A 27,317-nucleotide genomic window follows, 5' to 3' on the forward strand; every position below is an offset into this window, starting at 1 on the left:
CCAGCCTTATGCCCTGTGTTACCGGGTTAGGCTCCGGCTTGCCGCGACCCCACTTGGGACAAGTGGCTTCAGCCAATGTGTGTGTGTGCGTGTGTGTGTGTGTGTGTGTGTGTGTGTGTGTGTGTGTGTGAGAGTTCTTAAATTAAAGAACTTTCTTGAAAGTGAAATTTGAAACTTAGAATAAAGAATGAAGCTTAGAAAAAAATGAAACAAATTTCAGTTAGCAAAATATACTTCAGTTTGAATTTAAATGTATGACGAGATTTAAATCAGAGAGGTAAATCAATATTTTCCATTTGCTCTTTGTGAAAATTAATACCATCTATGAAGACCTGATTTAAACTTTGTTGGAACAATATCATAAGATATTTGGAATTCTGAAGTTTTAATTTAAATAGAGTGTTTACAAAAGGCACCCCTCAAATACTTGTCTAAGTTCATATTTTACACATTTTTGTTTGTTCTGCTTTTAACAAGACAACTTGATAGGAAGAGATCTGAAGCAACAAATGAAAAGTGCGCTACGTATCTGTTTTGTCACTTAAGAGTTGGGAAGACTCCACACAAGTGAAAAGTTAAACTCTATCTTGTAAAAACTATTTTATTGTAACCCAGCATATTTAAGGAAGGGTGGGAAGTTGCAGCACTGTCTGAATCTCGCCCACATGGTCACTGGAAATTTCTGGAAAAGGCACAAGCCCACTGGCTGGATCCCATTTACTGGAACTGCTGTGACACCTTTGTTTTGGATACAGCTTTGGAGGGCCCTACAGCAGTTACATGGACTTATTGCATCATAACACACTGTGACATTGTATGGGGTAGGGATTGCCACATGGGTGGGACAGAAGCTCAGAGACATCAGGTTTCCTCCATGGAAAAGGCTTAACTTACAAATGAAGCTAAACTGAAATGGGGACACGGCAAAACCAAAAGCATAACTAATGATGAGATGAAACAGAGAAGAAAGCAAACAGAAAAGAGGCTAGCATAATACAAAACCATGGCCTATTTCTGTCAAATCCTCAGACCAGCTGCCTTAAATGAGGGTTTATGAGTCCTCAGTTGGTAACCGCTGGTTGACATTAATTGTCCTTTGGCAAGGGCAGGTAGTAGGGAGCTGTCATGATCTAATGCACAGCTTGCCTGGGAATCACCACCAACCATTCACTCATCCTTCCCTCAGTTTAGGTCCATCCAGGTCCCAAGTGACAGCAAAATCAGAGCTGGTAGGAGGCTATAGTGCTTTCTCCCTCCTGGGTTGAAAGTAGTAGCCCAAACATTTCAGGGTGCCACTTGGGCACCAGGGCAGTAGTCCAGTCATTAGTCATGTTCCTGGTATCCTAGTTGTCTACCATCCTCAGATTCCAGGGTTCATGTAGCCAGGAAGAATTGTTTTGCTTGGCTGGTGTGTTTGTCTTCCTGGCTTGAACTTCTTCAGGCTCATCTGATTTGACTGTCTGGTCTCCATTTAACTTCCAGATGAAGAAGACGTGTGCCTCCTAAGCTGCCTTCTGCATTTGCTCTCAACCAGCAGGTTTTTCTCTTCTTTTTATTTTTTCTTCTATTACACTGCAGTGCTGCTTGATGCACAGGAGAAACATGACCTGTCTTGCACATTCCCTTCCATTCCATTCCCTTGTCCACAACCTCTTGTCTTGAGCAGGGTCGCTGTGAGCCATAGAAAGCAGAATATAACACTCTGAATGGCATTTTTTCAGTCATTTTAAAATAGACAACTTTAATGTCGCTTCAGTCCCATTAAAAAAAAAAGAAGCCACACAGTGGATTGCCATCTTTTCTGTGGTGCACCATGTCATGCACAATGTTCCCATGTTTCAAAGAGAATGGATCTGGAAAAAAAGAACATAACTTTTATCTTCAGAATACATCTTTTTGTATGTTTGTTTTACATATATGTTGTTTATTGTATGCCGCTTCAAACAAACACAAGTCCCTTTGGGATTCATTCATTCATCTCCAGCTAACCCTAGGGATTTATCTGTTTTATTAATAGTTTATTTACTGTGATGCAGTGGTTGGACTTATGAACACACACACACAAACACTTTCAGAACCGCTTGTCCCTTACGGGGTCACGGGGAACCGGAGCCTCCCCGGCAACACAGGGCGTAAGGCCAGAGGGGGAAGGGGACGCACCCAGGACGGGACGCCAGTCCGCCACAAGGCACCCCAAGCGGGACTCGAACCCCAGACCCACCAGAGAGTAGGATTGCGGTCCAACCCACTGCGCCACCGCACCCCCAATTGACTTATGAACAATTTCAGTTAAAAACATACTTCTGTCCCCAGTTATGTTCATAAGCTGAGGTCCATGTGTATTACAAGTTTTAAAAGTCAGTTTTTGAGACTTTGCTGGAGTGCTTTAGAAGACATTATTAGAAACAAGACTTAATACTGGAGAATTTTAAAGCCAAACTGTGAATCAGCCTTTTTTTCATATTAGATACACTTGAAATGAGCAGCCTTGGTGGAGTTCCTCATAGTCACTGGAACAAGCATTTCCTCCAGTTCCACACTGGTGATGAGCAGTGCCACTGAATCACTATGACGCAAACCACTCTGTGATATAGGGTCTTTTACTCACACCACAACGGAAATTTACGTATATTATGCGGGTTGTACGCACCCTTTCTGTGCATCACAATTTCCTTGACAACTATTACAAAACATACACATAAACTTTTCAAAAATCCTGTTATCATCAGCTAAATTGGGTCTTCGTGAGTCATGTCTAGCTATATTTAGTAACACAACTAGGGGTTTAAAACACATGTCAGTGTTGTCTCGTTTCACAACAGTGTCGTTCCACAGATGCTGGAAGGCTCAGCCAAATGTCAATAACAAATAATCTTGTGTGGTATAGGCTGTATTTATTTTGAGAACTGCTACTTTCTTGGCTTCAGGGTAATATATGATGCAATGGTGAATGGCCGTTTTCAGTTATCTTTAATTGGTCATATGTAAGACAGGTAAACGCAGAGAAGACGTGAAAAGTCACTTGTCGAAGCAGATAAACTGTCCCAGTTTACTAGTTGTTAGTACATAGAACAGTAAAATGTATTATTTAAAGCTCAATAAGACATTTTGATAGACATCTCTCCTACCATTAGTAAAATACACTTGTGGTTTCTATGTCAGTGGTGAAAAGCATCTGCTAAATCAATAAATGTACATGTGAAGAAAATAGCAAATCAGTATAAGTGATTTTTTTGCGCGGGGGTGTGGTGGCGCAGTGGGTTGGACCACAGTCCTGCTGTCCCGTGGGTCTGGGGTTCAAGTCCCGCTTGGGGTACCTTGTGACGGACTAGCGTCCTGTCCTGGGTGTGTCCCCTCCCCCTCCGGCCTTACGCCCTGTGTTACCGGGTAGGCTCCGGTTCCCTGTGACCCCGTATGGGACAAGCGGTTCTGAAAGTGTGTGTGTGTGTGTGTGTGTGTGTGTGTGTGTGTGTGTGTGTGTGTGTGTGTGTGTGTGTGTGTGTGTGTGTGTGTGTGTGTGTGTGTGTGTGTGTGTGTGTGTGTGTGTGTGAGATTTTTTTGCAATTCAAATAAGATATTTTGGAGAGGCTGATTCTATTAGAGGAACTGTAAATAAAACTGGCTTGTCAGTGTATAGACCAGTACCATGAACTAGTTCTTTTCACTGTGAAACTAACATTTTCCTAAAGATTTTACTTTAACTTAAACACTTTTCAAGCATTCCTTTGCTGCTAGAACTGTTGTAAATTTGAAGTATTCAGCACATCATACAGGCTAAAGCCATAATCCTTGCAGATGCTTCAGGTTAACAGGCTGCAATTATCTGTCATATGTTTTTATTCATGTGCAAAGGAAGTGTTGTCAAGGGGTAGAAGTAATTTAGAAATGAATAAACTATGAATAATTTCCTTGATAACAACTTGAGGACGTCTTGCCATGCTGTCATTCAACTCATCACAAATGTATTTGTTTACTGAACTATTCATTAAGGAACGAAAGCCTGTCTCTGTGTGAAAGTTGTGACTTTCTCTGAAATGTTGATAGAGAAAAACAAAACAATGAAATAATAATTTAACTTTTGCTCTTGGTTCCCTCTCTACCTTTAGATAATAGTGGCTCACTTTTCATTGAGAACCCTGTGCACGAGTCTCTCTACTGGTAAAAACCATCAGAGGTATTAAAATTTTAGGTTCCAAACTGTTCTTGAAGACACACAATCATTGGGAGACCTTTAGCAAAGTGCAACTTTTTTTTTTCATTGGACCATCGCCTTGCTGATCTTCTTCAAATTTTGGCCACTGAGTCCACCATCACCGCAAAAGACTAAATCAACAAAAAGTTAATTGTTGTAACCAAGATGGATAGGTTATATGTAAGCTAATTTGTTATTGTTTTGTCTGTTAGGACTCTAACTGTAATAGCATTTAAGCCAAACAGGTGTTCTTTACCAGTTTCCCAGTGCTGAACTTTCAGTTTTTATACCTATTAATGTACAGCATTCTTACAGAAAAGGCAATGTCAAATGATGTGTGGAGTATAACATTTTAGAATAACGTACATTTCGTTTCCTCTCTCCCATTTCAGTTACATTTTCCAGATTCAATTTGCAACAAGCTTTAAAATGCAAATGTGCAAAAACTATTTAATCAGTTCTTTTGTCATGAGAATTTTTATAACCTAAGACAAATTCATTTATCTCTAATAATGCTGCTCAGGGGCATATCTACGTGCTTGCCATGGGTGGCCAGTGCCACCCCTGACAGAAGCTCGGCCACCCCTCTGGCCACCCCTGTTGTGCAAAGCATTCTGACAACACTGACAGGTGACTTTTTTTGCCGCTCGAACTTGTATGACGCACATAATGATCCGTGCAGCACTATTAGGCTGAAGAGCCGTGAACCGCCCACACAGCACAAACCTTTGTGTATAGGAGATAGGAGTTGGAGCGGTAAAACTGAATTTCGGAGTGTTTCTCCAGCCAAGTCCAGCGTAAGTGAGCAACGCAAGAGGATACGGTGATAAAATCAGTGTTGTTCACCTACATTTCACTACTGTTTCACGAAAGTTTGTTAAAGTTGAGGTACTGCAATGTTTCATCATGAGAAACAAATGTAGCTTAATATTGCATAACTTAGCTAATGTTAGCTAAGATTACTGCAAACTGCTAGCTAGCTAATTTTTAAAAATAATGTTACCACATAAATGTTACCACATCATACGCTTACATTATGAGCCTGTCACTGTTTTTTGGAGGTAGCTATTCAATTTAATGACAATAAAAGTGTTTCTTATAGGTGTGTTTGTCTGAAGTAGAGAGCATGAAAAGGAAAGCAGGGGAAGATGGGAAGATTCTTTTTTTACAAAGAGGACTAGTAGCAGTGAAACTGAAAATGACAAAGAGGCAGGGGACATGTGTGTTGCTAGAGACAAGAAGGAAGAAGCGATACAGTCGGAGGGCGAGATTGTGGAGAGCCCTACAGAGACAGCACACGTCAGAGCAGGATCAGAGATGAGTAAAAACACTCATGCAGCCAGTCTTTGCCCACCAGGTATGTAGGTTACATCAGTTGTATTGGCAAACATAAAAAATTATTTCCAATACCCAGTTTGTATCATTAGCATCTAAATATACAAATAATGTAGAATAAGGATCATATTAAATTATATTATAATGTTATTTTACAGACATTTCTAAGTCCAGAGGTGAAGGTCCAGTACAGCCACGACTGAAGGTGTTTCCCAGGACTCTTCAGAGAGACAGAAGAAGAAGCTCTAAGAGTTAATGTTACACAAGTCACCCCTGGTTAGAATATTCCACAAGTGCAGACTCTGCCTTCTGTTATTTTTGTAGACATTTCAGCCTCCCCAGCCACACAGAATCCGCATTCATTGCAAGCTCAGGATTTAAAAACTGGAAGAAGGCGACGTTCAAAGATGGAGGATTAGCCGCACACAGTAGAACTGAGCATCACAGGGATGCGATGATGGCATGGAAAGAATTTGAGATATCTGAAAAAAAACAGGAATCTCTAATTGGAAATTGAAAAAAAGAGTACAATAAGAAGGTTAAAGAGAATGGGGATTATATTAAAATATTAGCTGAGGTTTTGCTTTACACTGAAACACAAAACATTGGCAGAAGAGGGCACAATGAAACAACAGAATCAGACAGGAAAGGGAACTTTTTAGGTATATTAGAGCTGATTGCAAAACATAATCCTAATATTTTGAAGAAAATTAATGCAGTCGGCAATGCAAAATATACAAGTGCCGATACCCAGAATGAGATTCTGTCTTGCTTAGCAGAGATGGTGCGCACCTCAATAATAAAAGAGGTCAAGAAAAGTGAGGTGTTCAGCATACTAGTAGATGAAACTAAAGACCTTAGCAAAAAAGAGCAAATTTCTTTTGTAGTAAGGTACTATTACAATGGTGCAATAAATTAAAGTTTTTTACAGTTTGAACAGGCTGAACACTTAGATGCAGAAAGATTGACACAAAGGATTATTGACACTCTGGAAAGATATGCTCTGGAACAAAAAAAAGTTTTCTGGTAAGTCAGTCTTATAAAGGTGCTGCAGTCATGAGTGGCAGGCATCTCGATGTACAGACACATGTAAAGCAGGTGGCAAAGCAGGCCTTTTATGTGCACTGTAATGCTCACTGCCTGAACCTTGTGCTTGTTGACACAGTAAAAGCCTTCCCAGAAGCTAATTGCTTCTTTTCCTTGTTACAAAAGCTATATGTCTCCATGTCTGGATCAGTGGTACACCAAAAGTGGCTGCAAATTCAAGGTGAAATGTATCTGGGTGCTCCCAGAGAACTTCAATGGTTGAGTGACACATGGTGGGCATGCAGGTATTTGGTCTGTGTCATGTCCACAGTAGGAAGTCAAGCAGCTCTAAACAGCAAAGAGTGTTTCAGATCAGGAATATTTTACCAGGTTTTGGACATGATGCTAAATGAGCTGAGGACTAGATTTTCAGAACAAAATTGTGACATAATGAGAGGTATCCAAGCTCTAAATCCATCTAGTGAAACATTCTGTGAAAAGGATGTTCTGTTTCCTTGTCTGATCTTGAAGACCTTGTGCACGAGCTGTACCAAGTAAAGAGAATTTTGGATCGAAAGGTAAAACAGGGGATACAAAAACCATCCAGTATATTAGACCTGACTGTTTTTCTTTGAGCCATTAAGGATGTTTCCCAGGAATTCTTTAGGCTGTGTAAAATTGCAGTTGCAATTCCAGTCACTATGGCTGCATGTGAGCGCAGCTTCTCCTGCCTGAAGCTTATCAAAACTCATCTCAGAAGTAGCATGGGAGAAGATAGGTTGAATGATCTGGGGATTTTGAGCATAGAATGTAGAAGAGCAAAATTGCTAAATCTGGATGAGTTTGTGGACATCTTTGCCAGAAATCACAAGAACCGTAGGATTCAGATGCTATAATCTGGAGACAAGTAAAATGTTAAGTCCCTTTAGTAAACTGATATTGTTCAGGAATGCAACGATTTGTCATTTGCACTTACACAATGCATTGTTCGTCTCCCCATAGTCTTGCAAAGACTCAAGGTTCTTGCTTTTTTGTTGTTAAATAAAGTGCATTTTTCACCTGTCAGTGTCCAGAGATTTAGTACTGTTGAACATTTGGATTTTAGTTTTTTTTTTTTTTGGCAATACATATAAACATTTACGTTACATTGCAGGAGTGGCTCTGTAAAGAATTGAACATTTATACCTTACAGGTATGAACATTTATACCTTACATGAACTTAAGAGATTTTATTTTAGTGTAGGACATTTCAGCAAACATATAGCATATTACATTACTGTATTACTAATAAGACTGTAAGTTTTCCTATACTATAAAAGCGTACAATTTCATTTCATTGTGTTTTACTGTCACTATGGTGTTCACTTGTTTTCCTACAGCAAGATAGAGAGGCTACACATATCTGCAGATGTCAACCAGAGGTATAAGCAGATACAGCAAAAACACGTTGCATAGTGTCGTTTGTGTTGAGCCTAGCAGTTAAAATTGGCACATCTCTCCTTATGTACTCATGTTGTAAGAGTATAATACATATTTCAACTGAAAATAGAAAACTCATTTGTGGTAACTATGTCAGATACTATATCATTTTAACATTAACTGATCTGGCCCAAAGACACACTGCATGTACGCCATCCACTCACATAATCTTTCTGACAGTAATCCCTCTGGTCCTGGTAACTCATGCTAAACTGCAGGGAATAGTTGACATGGTTCTTCCTCAAGAAGGGCAAATCCCACTCCACCCTGTTGCTGCACAACATAACCTCATCCTGACCCTGCTGTCAATCCTGATGCATCTCAGCTCTCCTTCCCTCTCCTCAGTGTGTCTCAGTGCAGTGCTGCTGGTACTCTTCCTGTCTCCGGGGGTAACTGTGCTCACTTAAACACTCCTCTGAGATGTCTGTGAAATGTCTCTCTCTCCCTTCCTCTATATGTTAATGTGACACCTGTGCTGCATGACATGGTTACTTAGACTGGATGCTGGTGACTGATACTCTAACTGTTGTAGTAGGTCCCCGTTTTCACCCTTAGGCACCTGAGTTCTTGTAAGTGATGTGTTGTTTCTGACAAATGTGCAGACACCCATCCATCACCAGTTGACGAAACTTAAATCAGGCTAATCCTTTTTATCCAAGGGTGCTAAATCATTTTTCTGGGTTTCTTTGGTGAAACTCCTGGCTTTCCACTGATGCTCAGGGCCACACAAATTAGGTGTTTACATTTATTTATTTATTTAGCAGATGCTTTTCTTCAAAGCAACTTTCAGTGAACTCTATGTACTATTATCAGCCCACACACCTTATTCACCAAGGTGACTTACACTGCTACATACACTACTTACAATGGGTCACTCATCCATACATCAGTGGAACACACTCTCTCTGTCACTCACACACTATGGAAAACCTGAACAGCATGTCTTTGGACTGTGGGAGGAAACCCACGCAGACACAGGGAGCACAATGCAAACTCCACACACACTGAGTGAGGACCAAACCCACATTCTCTCACACCACCCAGGCACTGTGAGACAGCAGCACTACTCACTGTGCCACCGTGCTACCTGATTGTCTATTTATTTTACAGTTAGCCTGCTGAGGTCACTGGCCTGTACAATTTTTGTTCTTGCAACAAGAAGTAGCATCATGGGCGCAGCCAGAACTTTTTTTCAGGGGTGGCCAGGTAAGAGCCAGTGATTTCATCAAGGTGACGAAAAAAAAAATAAAAAATATCACGACTATGACATGTTGTACCAAAAGCAAATTCTACAGACAGAAATTCTATCAATTCTACAGAATTTATTACAAATGTATACAAGAAATTTAAAGTTACCCATTTATTTCCAATGCCATACAAAAGAAGGAAATAATGTAGGCTAATAATTTCAGAATGAAATGACAAACAGCTTAGTAAAGTCGGTGAACAAAAAATCTTATGGGACTCTCATTAAACAAAATGAACACAAGTCTTTCACACATAAATAGAGTGTAGGCACTCTTCCCCTTCTTACTCAGTCTATGTTACAGCAGACATTCCTCAAATTTTTCATGTTTATTCCTTTGTTTGCCCAATGAAACTTTTGCCATAAAAACAGAGAACAGCTGTCAAGTAACACTGCAAAAAGGGAAGTGTTACAAATTAGGAACATCAGACAAGTTATCTGAAACAACACAGAAGCGTGCAAAAGAAAAAGAAACTGTAGTCATTTTCTGCATTCAAATGCTAAATAAATTATTAAATAAACTCAAATAATCCTATGTCTCATTGCTAACTAAGAAGGTGATTAGGAATCGGTGATATTCTGGTAAAGTTTCATGTAGCTACTGTGTGATGAACATTGGTTCATATGGTGAAGGAAACTAACTATACTTAAGAATCACACATCTGCAGCTATATCTCTTTCTCCTAATGTAATGCACAAATGGTATTTTTCTATGAGATGTATGTCGCTTTGGAGAAAGCGTCTGCTAATGAATAAATGTAAATCTAAATGTAAGCATTAATAATGTGTACACATTAAAATCAGACAGACCTCCATATCAAGTATTATTTTTATCACATTGCTTAGCCGAGGGTCAAAATATCTTACAATTATTTATTCATTAACACACCAAAATATTTTACTGGAACAATTCAGTTTAATCAACTTTGTAGCTTTTAAAACTTGCAAAAATTTGAAGGAACTTTATAACAGCAAGGCCCCAACGCAAAATTCAAACCTTAGTTTTTGCATAAGTCTGTTTCCTCGGTCATTTAGCTAAATGGTTCTTCATTTTTTTAAGTTAGTACTAGATTCTGACAATGGAACACAATTCACAGAAGACGTCACCCTAATATGTGCCCAGGTGGTCAAAATGGGCAGATATCCATTGTCACCTCCTTCAACCAGTCAGCCTGCTCTGTTTTAATGATTAAGGAACATGAAATCATCTACCTTCTCTTTACCACTTGTGTAAACACAAGTATAGCTTCTTTACTTGTATCTTTGCCTTAATATGAAATAAGCTGTACTTCGTTAAATTTACTTTCGCTTTATTAAAATAGATCATTAAAATATATTAAATATTAAATATTAGTAAATGTCCCTTAACAGGAATAATCCAAGTAAGCTTATTTCTATTTCCAGGCAACCTCTACCTCATTTGGCATGGGAAAAATGGCATTGCAGTATGTGTCATTCCCGGTACAGTCCAACAATACTAGTTCAGTCATTATGTACTGCTTTGATGGTATGTGACATATGGACTCTACACAAGAATCATGTGTCTGCATCAAAATCTTTCCTTCTGTTGATATGATGCATTTTTTTTATTGTTCCCTCAGATATATGTTGCTTTGGAAAAAAGTGTCTGTTAAATGAATAACTGTAAATGTAAATGTAATGCCAAGACAAAGGAATGTGCCAAAGGCCTTATTCAAAGATGTTGCCATTTTCCTCAGGAGAACAATCCTTAACTAAATGTGGCCTGCAGTACTTTTGGTAATAGCCTCAGGGAGCTATATGACGACACTTCTCAAGTAGAATGTGGTGGGTAGATAATGAATAATGATATGTGTGGTAAAGAACATCACAATATAGATCCCAATGTCTTAAAGAGCGAGGTTTCTGAAATAGACCTTTCCACAGAGATTGTGGTCTTCTGTTTGATTTAAAGCATCCATACAATACTGTAGTACTTGTAATTTAACTACTGGTGCATGCAAATACTAAGAATTTGAAGGTGAAGACAGTAAAAATGTAAAGAATATCCGATTTCATCGCTTCTGACTCTGTGGGGTAAATTTGAGTTATGAAAGGACATCTCTGTGGGTTGGTGTGGTGTTTTACTGGGGCAGTAAAGAGGTTATTCACAGCTATCACACTGGCATATGAAGCATTTGTACACAGCACCAGATCCCTCAAAACTTGTTAACAGGTGAAGTGGGGGGAAAGAAACATCACAAAACTCCGGAAACCTCATCAATGATTTAATATTAAAATACTGTGCCCATTAATAAAGGAAAAAAGCATTTATGTATTTTACATTTTTATTACAACAGTTTGAATTGTACCAATATCTTTTCCCCTCTTGTTTAAGAGTTTTTTGTAACGAGTTTCTGTGATTCACCATGTATAATTATTATCATTTTGCTCCTTATTTTAGGCATCACCAGAATATATCAGTATTAAAACTGATAATGAGGTGCTAAGCTTGAAGAATCTGAAATACTCCTAAGATGGCCAGAATAGAACAGGAGAGAGTTGATGACACAACAAGGTGTTCCTTGGAAAAAACAAGTGCAAATCACTACACGGGGAGAAACCATCTAGTGGCTGGAAAGTAGTACTACAGCTAATAATAATAATATTTTTTTTTTTTTTTGAACCGCTTGTCCCATACGGGGTCATGGGGAACCAGAGCCTAACCCAGCAACTCAGGGCATAAGGCCGGAGAGGGAGGGGACACACCCAGGACGGGACGCCAGTCCATCGCAAGGCACGCCAAGCGGGACTCAAACCCCAGACCCACTGGAGAGCAGGACCCGGTCCAACCCACCGCACCCCCTACTACTACTACTAATAATAATAATAATAATAATAATAATAATAATAATTGTCATCATCATCATCATCATCATGACTTGACAGTGGTTGTGGAATTCAATTTATGAGTTTGAAGGTTCTAAGCCAACATGTAAAATTGCTGTTCCACCTGTTAGAAGACATTGGTTGCTGTGTAACATCACTTTGGATCCAAAATATTTGGTAAAGAGAGACAGGATAAAAGGTAGACACTAATGCATGTTCAGTCAGATGTGATTTCTACATTCTGTATGCTGTATGATGTCTGCATATTCTACCTGTGCTATGCCATCTAAATTTGAGAAAAATATTTTCAAATGATGTGGGAGGTAGAAAAGGAAAAGGTTTGAATGGTGAGGGACTGCAATTCCTTCTATCAGCTTTGGTCAGATCTTAACATCGAATTGATCAACAGCCCAGAGTTTAAATATATGCAATAGGGAAAGAAGGAAAGATGAAAATGTGTGTATATCACCTTTCAGTGCTCTGGAGGCTTCTGTGACGAAATTGTCTACGGCCATCTGCAACGTCTCTTTATAGACAGAGTCTGGGACACAGTGACAGGTTGGAGGGAGGCATCACTCTCAGTGGTACACATGACTCTGTGCTCCCTAGCCTGTCTGCATCCCTTCTCCTACACCCATCCATTCACTCTTTCATTTCAAATTCTTTTCATTATCTCTTCATTTCTTTGCCTCTCTTTCTATGTCTCTCTGTCTCGTTCTCACTTTCTCTCCCCATTTCCCAAATAAGTTAAAATGGGGAGTGGGCAGTAGTAATACTGTAAAAAATTGCTGTTAAGTTTCTGTCAAACTCCACTGTAAGAGGTATGATCTGTTCAGACAGAACAGTCACACACAAAACTCATGTAAGAACTTTATAGGAAGTTCCTTGTACTTCCTTTTAATAAGCAGGACAAGTTTTTACTAAAGTTTTAATCCCGTAAGACCCGTGAAAATGAGCTGTTTCCTGTCTTGTGTGATAAAAAGTGCTAGTTAATGTCCTGTACATTCAAATGAAAGATATCTTTTAAACAAAAGATGATTAAGGGAGTGAAGCTGTGGCCAGAAAGATGTATGCAAGTGATCATGAAAATTTGGAAGTATTCATATCATATTGTTTTGTGTATCTCACTTATTCCTTTTGGAACAAAATCCGGCAGTGCATCTTACCAGCTATCCCAGTCCAATTACTTTCTGATTCTTATTGTGTTTTTGAAATAACACATTTACAATGTAATTCTTATATTTTAGAAGTATGTATCCCAAACACAAGTAAAGACTGTCATCAAGTCTATGAAGCACAGAGCTTATGCAGGAGTCCACATGGACACAAAAAACTAAAATCCACACAGCTGATACCTTCATCCTTAACAATTTAAAATAGCTTAAGAAAAACATTCACGGAGGTTATTTATACTGGATGAAAATGTATGACATCACAATACTGAATTGGCATTACATTAAGAAGAACAGAGCAGAAAACTGTTGTTTTTAAACATGTAGCATTTAACAGCACATTTCTGAACTGGTCATTAAATATTTCTTAGTAGCCTTCATATCATTAGATTCACCTTACACAATGGATGATAAGTAACTCCTAAAGATGATTTAGTGATGTTTAAAAGGCAAGTGTTTAGCCCTCTGCAGTTTATACTACAAACATGCTAGTGTTACACTCCCTAAGAAAGTTTCAAGTTGTGTTTTGTATTTTATATATCTGATAGAAAAGAGAAGAATAACTCTTGTGTGGACCATAGATCACTATCTACTAGATATTACTGTCTTGCAGGAGATGGAGGCATGTTAATGGAGAAAAGCAAAACACATACTTCATTATACTCTGCCACCTTGCGAGGAATGAATGTTAACTGAAACAGAAACATGTCATAAAGTGTGAGATGTTCTATCCAACTCATGAAAATCCATGCAAAAGTCATATTCTCTGCTTGCACAAAGGAAAAAGAGAAACACCGTCCACACCCCCACCTTTATTTCATTTCTTTTTCTTTCATTGTCTCACTCTCCCCTTTCTGTATTCCCACAATGCGCCACTTTTGCTGCAGAAAGGGGAGATGGAGTGGGGCGAGAAAGGGAGGGAGGGAGGGAGGGAGGGGAAAAGTGGAGGATGCAGTCTCAGGAAGAGATGAAAATGAGACCGGAGGGAGGAGAACAAAGTGAGGGGCTGGAGAACTGGACTGCAGTGAGGAGAAAGGGAATCAGAAACTGGCTGAAAAATTAAAGAAGTGGAAATAGAAGATTAAACATTCCCGTTATAAAGTAGGGATACTTAAAAAAAACTGAAAAGGACTGTTATGACAAAACAGATAAGCTTTTTAATACAGAAGGGGCAAGGAGGAGGACGGAGAAAGAAGCCAAGAAAAAAGGTGAGAGACTGGGGCGTGTAGTGGGAGGAAGAGCGAGAGTGGGAGAGGGAGACTACTAATCAAACCCACCGCCTCAACCTATTCTGCAACCCCCTCCTCCCCCCCCCCCCCTCACTGTGTCACCATGGTAACCAGACAGGGTGCCTAATACGGGGAGTTAATATATTTTCAGAGGCTGGGCGAGTTGGGTACTAATGCATTCATCTGTCTCCACACAGACAAGCCAATCAATACTGTGCTAGAGTCTGGTCCAGGACTGTCAAACTCAGACAGCGAGTCAGCAAGCGTCGTGCATTCGAGGACAGTTATCAGAATACGGACAAGGCCAAAAAAGGCAATGAAGGCACTTTGAAAAATAGCTCCAGTGGTCTGGGATTCTTTTCGGGTGTTTCCCTTACGAATGAAAAGAACAAGAGGTTTAATAATTAGAAGCTTTATTGCAAGATCTCTAGTTTGTGCACACAGTGGGATTTATTTTAGGATTACTACAATAACATTGAAAATAATAACAATGGTATAATCTAATAATAACATATGAAAACAGATAGGATACTGTACATCACTATTTTCCTGTTTCTTCATATAAACTCATTTTCTTTCACTCTTTGATGTAACAACAGCCACCGTTTTCTTTTATGGGAGGGATAAAAAAGTCTTACTGAAAAAAATGTAATGATTTGAAGACCATATGTTTTAAAAGTAAATGAATAATTCTCTCATTTTCATTGAAGGCAAATAGGTAAATGTGTAAAAGGCTCATATTTAATAACTAGATATTAAATAATATTTCCATCTGGGAAATAATATATATATGTACACTGTATATACAAATTACATATTTGTATACTTTTGTGTAATACAGTTTACTGTTTCACAGATTTATTGGTTATTGGGACAGAGATTAAAGATAGAACGTGACTGAAATGTACAAAAATGTGAAATATTTCTATTTTTTAACTTTGAGAAAGGCGCACAGCAAAATCTGTGGGATTGGGAAGCTACTGGTATTTTTCTTCTTTAATTGTTGCAGTGCTCAAAACAAAAAGCCAACAATTTAGGACAGAGTGCTAACCTACGCTCATATCAGTACAAAGTGGTCCAAAGTACCCAGAAAGGCTGTTAATTGATTACGGGTAATTATTATTATTATTTATTTGTCTGTAGGGCAGAAACCTATATTTATATGAAGACAAGTACAGAGCTTAACCCAGTCTGACACTGTAAGACTACAATAAAGCAGTAGCTAGACTTCCTTAGGACTGAGCACAGCATATCATTCTGGCTGTGGTAGTGATAAGATAATATGCATGTTCACACCACTCATGCTAGAAAGATAGTGACAACAACTTAATCATAAAAAAGCAAACTGTATAGCCATTCATACCTTAAGTTGGTGAAAAATTAACCCAAATATGAAAAAGTTCATTCTGGCATAATGGTTTTTGGGTATATCAAAAAATAAAGGTTCTCCCAGAAGCTGCTTGTCCTGTTTCGCACATGTGGAGCAAACACATGTAGCCCTGTTCCCGAGGACCTCACCTGTGACCTTCAGTGACCTCACAGGTTAAGGGTCTCAGGGACAGATGGACATGCATCGGTTTATAGCGTTTGCCTTCCAATTCCAGCTTGAAGAGGAGGTTACACCTACTGTATTGAAATGTACTTATATTAATTTCAGTTGTTCAGACACACACAAAAAGGCTCGTTAGATAACAATCCGTCACCTGAATATCACTATTGTGAAATGAATGCTATAACTGTTTCTTTCTTTTCAATGGTTCGCCTGAACCACACATTTTTCTCAAGCTAAAATTCCACCTTTAATACCGAACATAACTGAAATCTGTGAATAGGCCCAATTTTTACCCCAGTGTGTTCTGTAATTTACAATGAAGCAGTATAACATTAGTATATAGTATACAGTATGAAGCACTTTGAAGCTGTCGGAGCTTCCCTGCTGAGAACATGTATGCAGAACATTTTGATGGTATTTTCCAGGGCTTTATTGAACCTTGTGTTCTGCCAAACAAAACCACTTACAAAATGTACTTGACAAAATTTGCTACTTTTCTCGTACTAACACAAATGTTTGATCCCTCAGTTTCCTATGTTGGCATCCCAGCCTCCTGGTCCAGTTGCTATGTCTCCAGTGCCACTGTTGTGTGGTGCTTAAGTTGCTCTTGACAATGTAGAACCTTCTAGTTCACCAGTAAATTACATATCATTTCAATTTAAGTCAGCATGACTGTCCACTTACTACGGAACATGAAGAAAACGGCATGGGTCGGTGCGACAGGTTTTGATGGGGAACGTTGGCATTTGAAGATCATCTTATGATTCCATTTTGGGAAATTGTTATGAAATGCTGCTAAATTGTCCAACAGCCACCACTTTGGAATGCCACCTGAGGGAAGGCAGAGACAAACAGGGAAAAGGTTCTGAAGTTGAACAATGCATGAAGTCCCCACTACGAGTAATGAAGTGAGTTAGCACCACCTAGCAGCAGACTGTTAGACTGACTGACACACTGACTGTCTGCCTGACCGAATGCGCGTTGGTCAGAATTGAACACACATTATTTTATTGGTGTTATTTCCAATTTTTCTCTTGTATAAATTGGGAAAAAATAAAACTGTGTTGCACTGAATATGAATTAAACATACATAAGCACATAGACATCAATTTTGATAAAATTACAAACATTGTAATTAATATACAAGTCAGCTGTTTGAAAGCATTACATGACCAATATGATGACAAAAAAACTACATCATTCCCTTTCTCAATTTGCCATCTTCAGGTCTTTAAATCACCAAAAATGGACCTGGCTGAAATAACAAAGGGCAATTAAAATAGAAAGAATGCATTTTAAAAAATAACATAGCACTGAATTATAAAGGCACACCTCTGTCTGAGAAACAGCTGAATTTAACAATGAATGACAACTGGAAATTGCATTAAAAACAACATAGTTCAGGTAAGGAATCCTCTCATAATTTATACACCGTTCTAATAATTTGAAACACAACGCTGTTCAATGGCACACTTCAGGACACATGATATGTAAAACCTTGGCATACATACAAACACAGGTGTGTGCACATGCCAGCATGCGACTTGGAACAGGGGACACATGTAACGTAAATTATCAGCAAAATTACATTTTAACTCTATTTATTCTCCGCAATATTATGAAATTCCTCCATTTCCAAGCTTCATGAACACCACAACCCCCAACAGGAAACAGGACGTCCATAAGGAAAGCAGAAAGTCAGATGTGAATGGAGTAAAAAAGGGGAGGAGGGATGGAAGAACAACAGCTTTTTTGAAGAAATAAAACATTAATTTAAAAAAATGTAAAGTGAAGGATCAATAAGACTGACAAGAAGAGCATGCTGACTGACCAATGTTCCTTTCCTTTCCTGTCTGCTAGTGTAAATGCTCACTCACCACTTGTTTCTTGAAACACATTTGCCATTGTTCTTGTGACACAAGCACAAATACAGACACAAACACAAAAAAAAGAAATTTGTCCCCTTTCCCACCTCTTTCACCCTGCTGCTGAGGCCATGTCTTGGCAGAATCAAACATGCTCAAAATCATCGTGCATCAGATGATTGTGACAACTCAAAAATGAAAAAAAAAACCTTTTGCCCCAGTCTTCCTGGTGTTCATTTTTCCATGTTGAAGAAGAAGCAAAAATCATACTGTGCTGAGCGCTCCCCTTCTCTCTCCTTGCCCGTTTCTGTGTGGCTTCCTTTTCGACAGGCTGGAGGACTACAGGCAATTAGAGTTTACCCAGACAGTCAGCTAAACAGCAGGTACAGTGCAGACAATGCTATTGATTCCATTATTTGGTGCTATACCTACCTCCCCCCTCCACCACCACAGCCACTTCGCTCTCTGTCCTCTCATGTCCGTCTGTGTCACCAATAAACACGGACATAGACAAATAAGAAACAAAAACGCACGATTGCATACACTCCCTATCTATCTTCCTTGTCCAAAATCCTTTTTAATATCCCTGTCATTTTTCGACTTTTTCTCTCCTTACTCAGCCACTCTCCATCTTTTGCACTCCGTGTCCCCAATCTCCATTTATTTCTCCGTCTCCCTCTCCTCTTACTCTCTCTCATTCGCATGCTCGTGCTTGCTCTCTCCCTCACGTTTTTCAGGCATTACATCTCTAGTCTCCCTCTCTCTCCTGCGTGCGTGTGTGCATGCGGGTGTGTGTGTGTGTGTGTGTGTGTGTGTGTGTGTCTGGGAAAGACAAAACGTATGTTGAAGAAACAGAGGGGTGGGATGCAGTACGGGAAGGTAGGAAGAAAAGGAAATAGTGGGAACTATGTAAAAATCAGGCACAAGGTGAGAATCAAAAGTACATCAAGGGCAAAAGATATGAACCTCAGAAAATGCTTCTTCCTACCTACCTAACCAACCAGGTTTACTTTGGTGACCTCTTTGTTACAAAAACATTATCGAAACATAAATATAAATATAAAAACATTTAGCATGAACAGTACCCTTAGTGAATATGTTTGGCATAAATACAGTTTCACTTGGATTTTGAGCAATATGTCTAGATTACTGTATACATATGAGTAAGATTGAAAATATTTTATTTGGGATCAAATCCCAAATATTTGTAAATAGATGCACATACAGTGCATTTAATATCCAGAAAAGTTGAATTTCACTCCAGCATTACTTAAAGCCAGATTTAACATATTTAAAATGCAGTAATGGTGACATTCTTTTCTGTGGGAATCACAAAATTCCATTTAACTTCCAGATCTTACCTGTCTATAGGCAAATGGCCTGTCTCCATATTTAAAATTAAATTTGAACAGATTCAGACAGTTTTGGCAGTTGACGTTTATTCATTTAGCTGATTCTTTTTTTCAAACAATGTTAGGCTACATACAATAATTGACTCATTCATACATCTGAGTAATTCTTACTGGAGCAATTTTAGGGTAAGTACCTTGCTCAGACATACAGCAGCTGGAGGTGGCAGCCAAGTCCAAATACAAGAGCACTAACCACTACACCATTTGATGTACCCCAAGACAAAGGCAATTGTTGCTGACTGGTTACTGATGTTGTAGTAGAATGTGTAAAAGTAGCCTTCTTTAATTATGAAAATGTATAGCTCCTGTTGTGCATTCGTCATGAGGATAATCTGTTCGGCAAGTCTCATGAGCATCTTAAAGACGTGCACTTGTAACTGTATATGTAGCCCTTTTGAAAGCACTATCATCAGAAAGACTAATTACATTAAAGGAGAGCATAATGATTGAACTGATCGCGTAACATTTATCAGGGATTTAAAGACCTGGATTATCTTTCATTTCAGTCAGAATTATTTTTAGTGTATTGTGTCATCTGGATATTTGTTGAGGTGATTTAATACTGAGTCAAACATACTGTACAGTTTTGCTTTGTAACAACATTCCTGTATATGGCGAAAGTTTCGTTACTAGGTAATAATAGGATGAGGATACATATAATGAAAATCAATGGCCAGGGTAAAATTAGTTACATTGGCCTTTTGTCAGTGCCAATGCAATACTATAGCATGGTAGTTTAGGACAGAGATAGTTAGACTATGAAGGAGGCTAAACTTGAGTTTAAATCATATTGTCCCTAACTCCAGCAAGGAGCCTCTCCCCGACAATGTCAAATGACCTCACCCGCTGGATCCTGATGTGGCCTTTTGGAGAAGCCTCTGGAATGCACACAACTCTGGCCATCTTTCACTTTCAGTCTCGGCTTTCCTCAAGAGCGCCATCCTGCAAAACTGCTTGGAGGCAGATATGGTGCGGTAACATTCGTTTTGGAATGGCACAGTTCTTCCTGCCTCTTTCCCTGTCTGGAAGATGCCACTAGGTATTAAACTTCCTTTGTATGTTTACTCTGCTCTCTTTATGCATATGCTTTAACACAGATCTGAAAGCTGTGCTGTATTCATGTTTTCCAAGCTCCCGATATATGGACAAACTGTATCGCTTGAATACATGGCAATTTGCCCTGATCAGCTTCGTGAGCAAAGCTATCTTAAGCAAAATGGCAGCAGCAGTATCAAAGGATTTCTAATAGACACGATGCCCGTGGCACGATGAACCGGGTCAACTAGTGTCACATGCGCGGGGTGATTGTGTAAAATTACTATAGATGAAATCTTCAAAAGCAATGGGAGCAGGGAGGTGTAAAAAAAAAAAAAACGTGCAAATGGAATCAGAATTACACGGCCCACGAGCGACAGACAAAGGTGAACTTTTTCCACCAGGGGTGGCAAAGAGAATTTTCAGCGCGTGTGGAGCAAGCAATGTGGAGCACGGAATGCTGATATGCGCCCTTTTCCTTACAGGAGTGCTAGAACGCAATGCGGATACTGACTGTCTGAGCCACTAGCCAGACACACTGGGGGACTAACGAGAGGGGTGGGGGGAGGGGGAAACGCACGCAGCCACCACAGACACTTTGATACAAAGAAGACCGCATGGACCGAGGCAGCAGCACAGCTGTGGAACTTCACCTGGCGGACAACGGATTGACTAAGAACTGAAAATCGCTGAGTGTCTGGGAGAGGTTGAGACAGACAGTTGTTAAGAAGTGACAGATAAGCGGTTACACTGAAGGTGGTAGAGAGCCACTCATTATCATTGATCAGTACCGGCCAGAACCAGACACACGTGCGTGAAGTGCAGCGCAGCAATCCCAGCCGATTCAAAGAGATCTATACAGCAGGCAAGGTGCGTTGAAACAACAGCACCGTTTATTGAACGGACACTTGCTGTGCTTCCATGCAGAAATATTTCGACATGCACGAAACGGGAAATTCTAGATAGTTGAACCAGGATATAACGGTCATCGCACCCATAATACAACTTACTATGCAAGACATTTCAGGAATTCTATATACAATATACCATACATGAAATATCTTTTTATGCACGTGTAGAATTACTGCAGTGAATCTTTATGAAATATAAATTGATATTCACTACATGCCTGTAGGAATTGAATATAACACTAAATAATTCAAGGCTGCCGTAACAGGATAACAATAGAAAAGAAACTGTTATAAATTCAAAATAAATCCTAGAGAAAAGGAGGCAGGGTAGAGAACCAGCCGGTGTCTAGAGACGGAACATACAGGATAGCATGCACAAAAGCTCAGGGTGTTTAACAGTCCCAAGAGTGACGTTGCAGCTCGCACACTACTCTTTCGGTCACAGCCAGAAGCCATGGCAACGAGACAAAAACCACTGCATGGTTAACTCAGCAAATGTTGGCGGTCCCTTACTTACTGTCCTGTGGCTTGGGGAGTCTGGGTGGTCTTCGCTGGCTTGGTTGCTTTTGGTGACACCGCGGGGAAAGCTAGAAGGTTGTACAGTTATCTCCGGGCTGTTTATTATGCGAAACCATACAACCAACTACCTCACGCCGCAGCACACTTGTGTTGCACTCCCCCCCCCCTTCAGCCCCCCTAGGACCAGGCCTGGCCCTTGTTGCTGTTCGTCCGTCTGTCTTTCTAGCCGTTCATACGTTGGTGCATCTTTCCACCACCCTGATGATCTCAGCGCTTCTGACCCTGGCAGAATTTTACTGACAGTGTGATGATGAGTGAGCTTTTTTTCAATTAACATGTACCTGGTATGTACACTGTTGCTGGTCTGTTGTGTCTGCTGAACAAATGATCTTCAGTGGCTTCACAATGTCCTTGAAGAAATCTTTATTTTAGACTCAGTGAAGTGGTACCATTCTATGTTCTGCTGCACCAAACTTTTATTACACACTTTGCTGCACTCAGAATACCTAGCTATAGTCCGGCTGACCATTTTAATTAATGTTTTTGTCCCGATGGCTTCTGATGATAGGCACACCTTTTATTAAACAGGAAAAGGATACATACCTAAGACAGCCAGGTATGCTCTGTATTAAAGGGTAAATGGCATAAGGGTAAGGTAAAAACAAATTTAAAAACACAAGTAATTTTATTTGAAATACATCTGAATAAATGTATAGGGTGTTGTCTCCCTCTAACGGTTACTGGTCAAATCACATGTGTTGACCCTCCCCCCACCCCCATATCCCCCTGACTTTGCCCACCTCATCCCCCTCCACTCTTTTACTGTACTGATCTTCTCAGCAAATACAGGCCCTCTCACAGCCATGGTGCTTTCAAACCCATTTCGTCAGTTACAAAAAAGAATCTCCCCACAACCTGAATTATTCATGCTGACCTGATGATGGTTTTTATAATGCTAGAACACATCACTCTGTATCCTATCGTCCCAGCTCTCATTTAGGGATTTACATTATCAACAGGCCATGAAATCAGCATTAGAGTTTTGGTTATCACAAACATAACCATCAGATTCTCATTGCTGCTTCTTGATTCTCTGTACACCTTTTTGTACAGATCTTGGACGTTTCAGACAGGCTCATACAAATGAGAGCGGAGGGATGCTTTGCTCCGACAGTACAAACTGGAGCTGCATGTGTCTAGCCATAGGAGGGTGTTGTAATGCCTCACTGAGAGGTGTCTTTGATTTGGAGCATGACAAGCCACACGCATACCTGCAATTCCACACACGGCGCACGTGCACACACAAACACAAGTAAGAATCGATATTGCTTTACTGCAACCCCTCCCCCATGAGACACTGGTCTAATGTGGTGACCTTTTACTGCAGTTCTGCTGAAGTTCAATGCTACACTGAGCCGAACAAGTCAGTCTGCCTTTTCTGAGAAGGAGCTGCCAGCAAAGACTTTGATCTGAACATGTATTTGATCACTTCTGCAGCAATCAATAGGGACAGGTCCACTTCTTGTAGCAACCGGCTGAGATCTTTGTCTGGGCATGAATGCAGACAATTCGTCACAATGTGGGGTTAATTACTATGCTACAATACCTTGTTGTCAAGTGAAGGGAGAGGATATGGGGTAGGCGTGTGTAGTATTGCTAGTGAAAGAGTATTTCAACATGGTTTTTGTTGAGGGACTTGTTATTAATCAATGTTATGTGACTCTAGACCATGGGCTAGTAATTTGAATAGCCAACAACTCCCTTGCAGCGCTTAGGTTCCTACAAAGAAGATGCTAGACAGGAGACACAATGTGTGAACAAACTGGGTGGTAGACATCCTGAACATCTTGGAAGTTCTGTATCAAATCCAGTCAGCTGGTTGCCATGGAAATGCAAACAGCATCATTATTACATTGCCAAGCTGGATTTTTCCTGGTTTTCCTTCTTTTGTGAGGTAGTATCCTGATCCCTTTGATATTCCCGACAGGTTCCCTGTTCTTGTTTCCTAGTTCTTACACCTTTGTTTCTTTCCCTTTCATTTCCTTTTCTCTCCTGCCCTAATTGTTAGTTTTTTTGGTGACCATGCTCCTACATTCTTTGTCCAGCTCAACACTGCTCCTGGGCTGTGTTGCTCCCTTATTGCAGTCTCAGCACGCAGAAATGCAGTAGAGATGTGCCAGTGCCAGTGCCAGATCTCCTCTCTGCTAGTCTGTCTAACATGCCTACCAAGGCCTGATAAAACCATGTTAGGATGAGTGTCCTTTTAGAGGAATTGGTTTTGGATTGAGGAGTGGAGAGGAACAAACAATGTTGTCTAGTAAACACTGAATTGTCCCATGGGGGAAAAAACCATAAACTGAGCCTCAGTAACATACAGCTAGCAGTTTTTTGTGAAATGTGCACTTAAGAGTGCCAAAAGTCTCATGCATGACCTGTGGGAAAATAAATCAGTCAGTGTCCATGCTGCTCAAACTAAGCATGTATGCGAGTGGTGAACAGGTACAGCTCTCACCAGATGGGAAACACTTTTGCACTAAGAGGTGACTTATGTCTGCAGCATATTTTAATCATCTGACTGACAGTAGTCAAAGCTAATATTGGCAGATTTTCAGTTTTACTAACCATCTGGCACTCAGTCAAGGAAATACAGTAAATGCCACCATTTTCCTAACAATAAATGTTTGTAAAAATAAGCTGAAATCTATTTTGCATTCGTACCCTGATAAAAGAGAATGTCAAACATCAATACGGGTAAGACAGACACCATCAAGTCAAGATCGACTCAAAATGACCAGTTGCATGGTTTCCAAGGAATGGCAGTAACACAAGTGGTTTTCCATTGCTTTCTTCCGTGCATGTCTTGGGGGTACAAACACGGAGAAAAGCATCTGAACGTCACATGTCACACAACCAATGCTGGAATAAAACCCAATGTTTACCACATAGCTCAGGCACTGTGATGCAGCACTTTTACCCACTCTAGCAGTGGGTCCCCATGACAAACTTCTGTGCCAGTACTATAGACATTTTTCAGTTCAATTGGTTTTAACAGTTTTTACACTTTATCTGTCTTTAATGGTAAAAAAATACAACTGTCTACTAAATAGGCAAAAATGTTTAGTGTTTCCTCCAGTAAACTGGCTGAAAAGATAGTTTTAAGAAAAAAAAAAATGTTTTAACACTATTCAAAATAAATTTCTTTAAAAACCATCTCTGGTTGGCATTGTGAATCCTTGTGTGTTTACATTAACTTTCATCTTTGGATGGTTTATCAGTTTGTAATTGCTTAGTCTGTATACGAGGGGTGTGGTGGCACAAGGGGTTTGGCCTCTGCCTGCTCTCTGGTGGGTCTCAGGTTCAAGTCCTGCTTGGGGTGCCTTGCGATGGATTGGTGTCCTGTCCTGGGGGTGTCCCCTCCCCCCTCCAGCCTTGTGCCCTGTGTTGCTGGGTTAGGCTCCAGCTCACTGCGACCCCACTTGGGACAAGCAGTTTCAGCCAGTGTGTGTGTGTGTGTGTGTGTGTGTGTGTGTGTGTGTGTGTGTGTGTGTGTGTGTGTGTGTGTGTGTAGTCTGTACATTGTTCTAAATGGAGGGAAGAGCCATACTCATCAAGACTAGAAACAACTAGTTGAATGATGTTGGAGCAAGTAGATAGGGGAAAAAAGAGACTCTAGCTGAAAAGCAACTTTGAACTCATTCACTCTGGACAGTAAACCAAACAGTATATCTGACTTGTGAGTAATTGCTACTAAAACAAGTTATAGCCTACTCAAAAAAAACAATAATGTGCTACCATAAAGTAATCCCATTGCATATACAGACACATTTTTGGAACCGCTTGTCCCATATGGGGTCACAGGGAACCAGAGCCTACCCGGCAACACAGGGCATAAGGCCGGGGGGGGACACACCCAGGGCAGGACACCAGTCCATCGCAAGGCACCCCAAGCAGGACTCGAACCCCAGACCCACTGAAGAGTAGGACCCGGTCCAACCCAATGCGCTACCATGCCCCCATATATATATATTCATAAATGGCATTAGAAAGGAACATCTAAGGTGTTGATACAGTGCCTTGGAAGCCTTGTTAGTGGTTTACAATGTACAAACATACAGTATGTGTAGTATTTCATCTTCTTTCATGTTTAATCTCATCCTTGTTTGACCTCTCATACCCAAGAAGCAAAAAAATGTTACCATGGGAACTAGTTTCCCCAGCAACCCCCCAACTTGGCAAAATGCCAAACTGTGGCTAGGGCATTGTTGTCAATCATTGCTAGGGGCTGTGCCAACCATATGGATGTACTTAGGATATATTGCAAAGATATTGGATCATATATGTCCAAATTGTTCACTTAAACATTGCCAGGGTCAGAATAATGAGGTGAATGAACCGTGATATGCAAAAGGCTGCCTTCAAGGCATACATAAATCCTATTATCCTTGAATCATAACACATATTTTCTATAACATGCTTTAACTGAAAAAAAGAATAATGTTTAATGTTTAGTTGGTACTACAAGTCATGCAGCACTAAAGCCTTGTTTTTACTACTCATATATACGTAGATACTAGTAGGTCTTAAATAAGGAACAATGTGAGATTAGGCCCATACCCTAAAGACGCCTATAGGCTTTTGAAACAAGAATCATCTGAGAACCTTGAATTTCTAAAGTCACAATGATAGGCAGTTTAACTATTACAGTAAACCAACTGAGAGTTTACAGCACTCAACCACTTTAACTACTGTATACCAATTAACACTAAATAACTCAAACATTTTATTAAATCTGAAAGGCTCATTTTAAAATGAGACAGCTGTAACTGTAAGATGCATTCTAATATTGACAAAAATGCTTAATAAAATTTGACTGATTATTTTATCTGTATAAGGATTATTTTACTAGGGTGTATGAAAAGTGACATGTCTGTATTATTAAACTGTCTCAGTCATGTGCTTTTTGTATGGTTTGAGACTGTAGTCACTCATTAGAGTCACTAAAAACTTCTCAGCTACTTCTGGAAAGCCACAAGGGGGAATTATCAAAATCCAGACCGAAAATTACTTTTTGTGTCAGGAATAATAAGGGCTTGAGGTGTTTTTTGTACTGCAAAGTAGGTCTATTCATCTGTGGTGATGTGTGTGGGGTGTGCATGTAATGTTGTAAAGTTACCTGATTGTCTGTGACTGTCTTCTGCCTGGCTTCTAGGACAGTCCTACAGGTGAAGCCCTAAATTACTGATGTAAAGACAAAGAAAAGAAGTAGTCGGAACTAGGAACAAAGAGTATCCACAGTGGCAGAAGGTACAGTACTTTGATACAAGGTGAAGGGTGGCAACACATTCCAAAAACACCCTACAGTCAGCAATAGTTTCTGCTCATTTTCACAAAGGTTTTTACAGCACAGTTCAGTCAACTTCCTCCCTAATTATGGCCCTGTACACAATGGGCTTAAACAAACACATTTTTGTAATTTACTCTTCCGATGTGAGACATA

The 27,317-nt window shown here is 39.9% G+C and overlaps 1 long non-coding RNA gene across 3 annotated transcripts in view; it reads right to left on the reverse strand.

The window, feature by feature from the left end:
- Positions 1-619: 619 nt before the first annotated feature.
- The window catches only part of LOC108922173 (uncharacterized), a 37,658-nt gene continuing 10,960 nt past the window's right edge, over positions 620-27,317 (reverse strand). The window contains exons 2-5 of one of the 3 annotated variants that reach the window (XR_001965115.2): positions 18,376-18,426; positions 18,051-18,282; positions 16,763-16,909; positions 620-1,853 (exon numbers count right to left, since the gene is read on the reverse strand). This is a non-coding gene — a long non-coding RNA (uncharacterized LOC108922173). Of the gene's footprint in view, positions 1,854-16,475; positions 16,910-18,050; positions 18,283-18,375; positions 18,427-20,198; positions 20,304-27,317 lie in introns of those variants that run through there. The other 2 variants (XR_001965114.1, XR_001965113.2) reach the window with 2 other exon arrangements.

Source organism: Scleropages formosus, chromosome 18 (assembly GCF_900964775.1).
Source record: "Scleropages formosus chromosome 18, fSclFor1.1, whole genome shotgun sequence".
Classification (NCBI taxonomy): Eukaryota; Metazoa; Chordata; class Actinopteri; order Osteoglossiformes; family Osteoglossidae; genus Scleropages; species Scleropages formosus.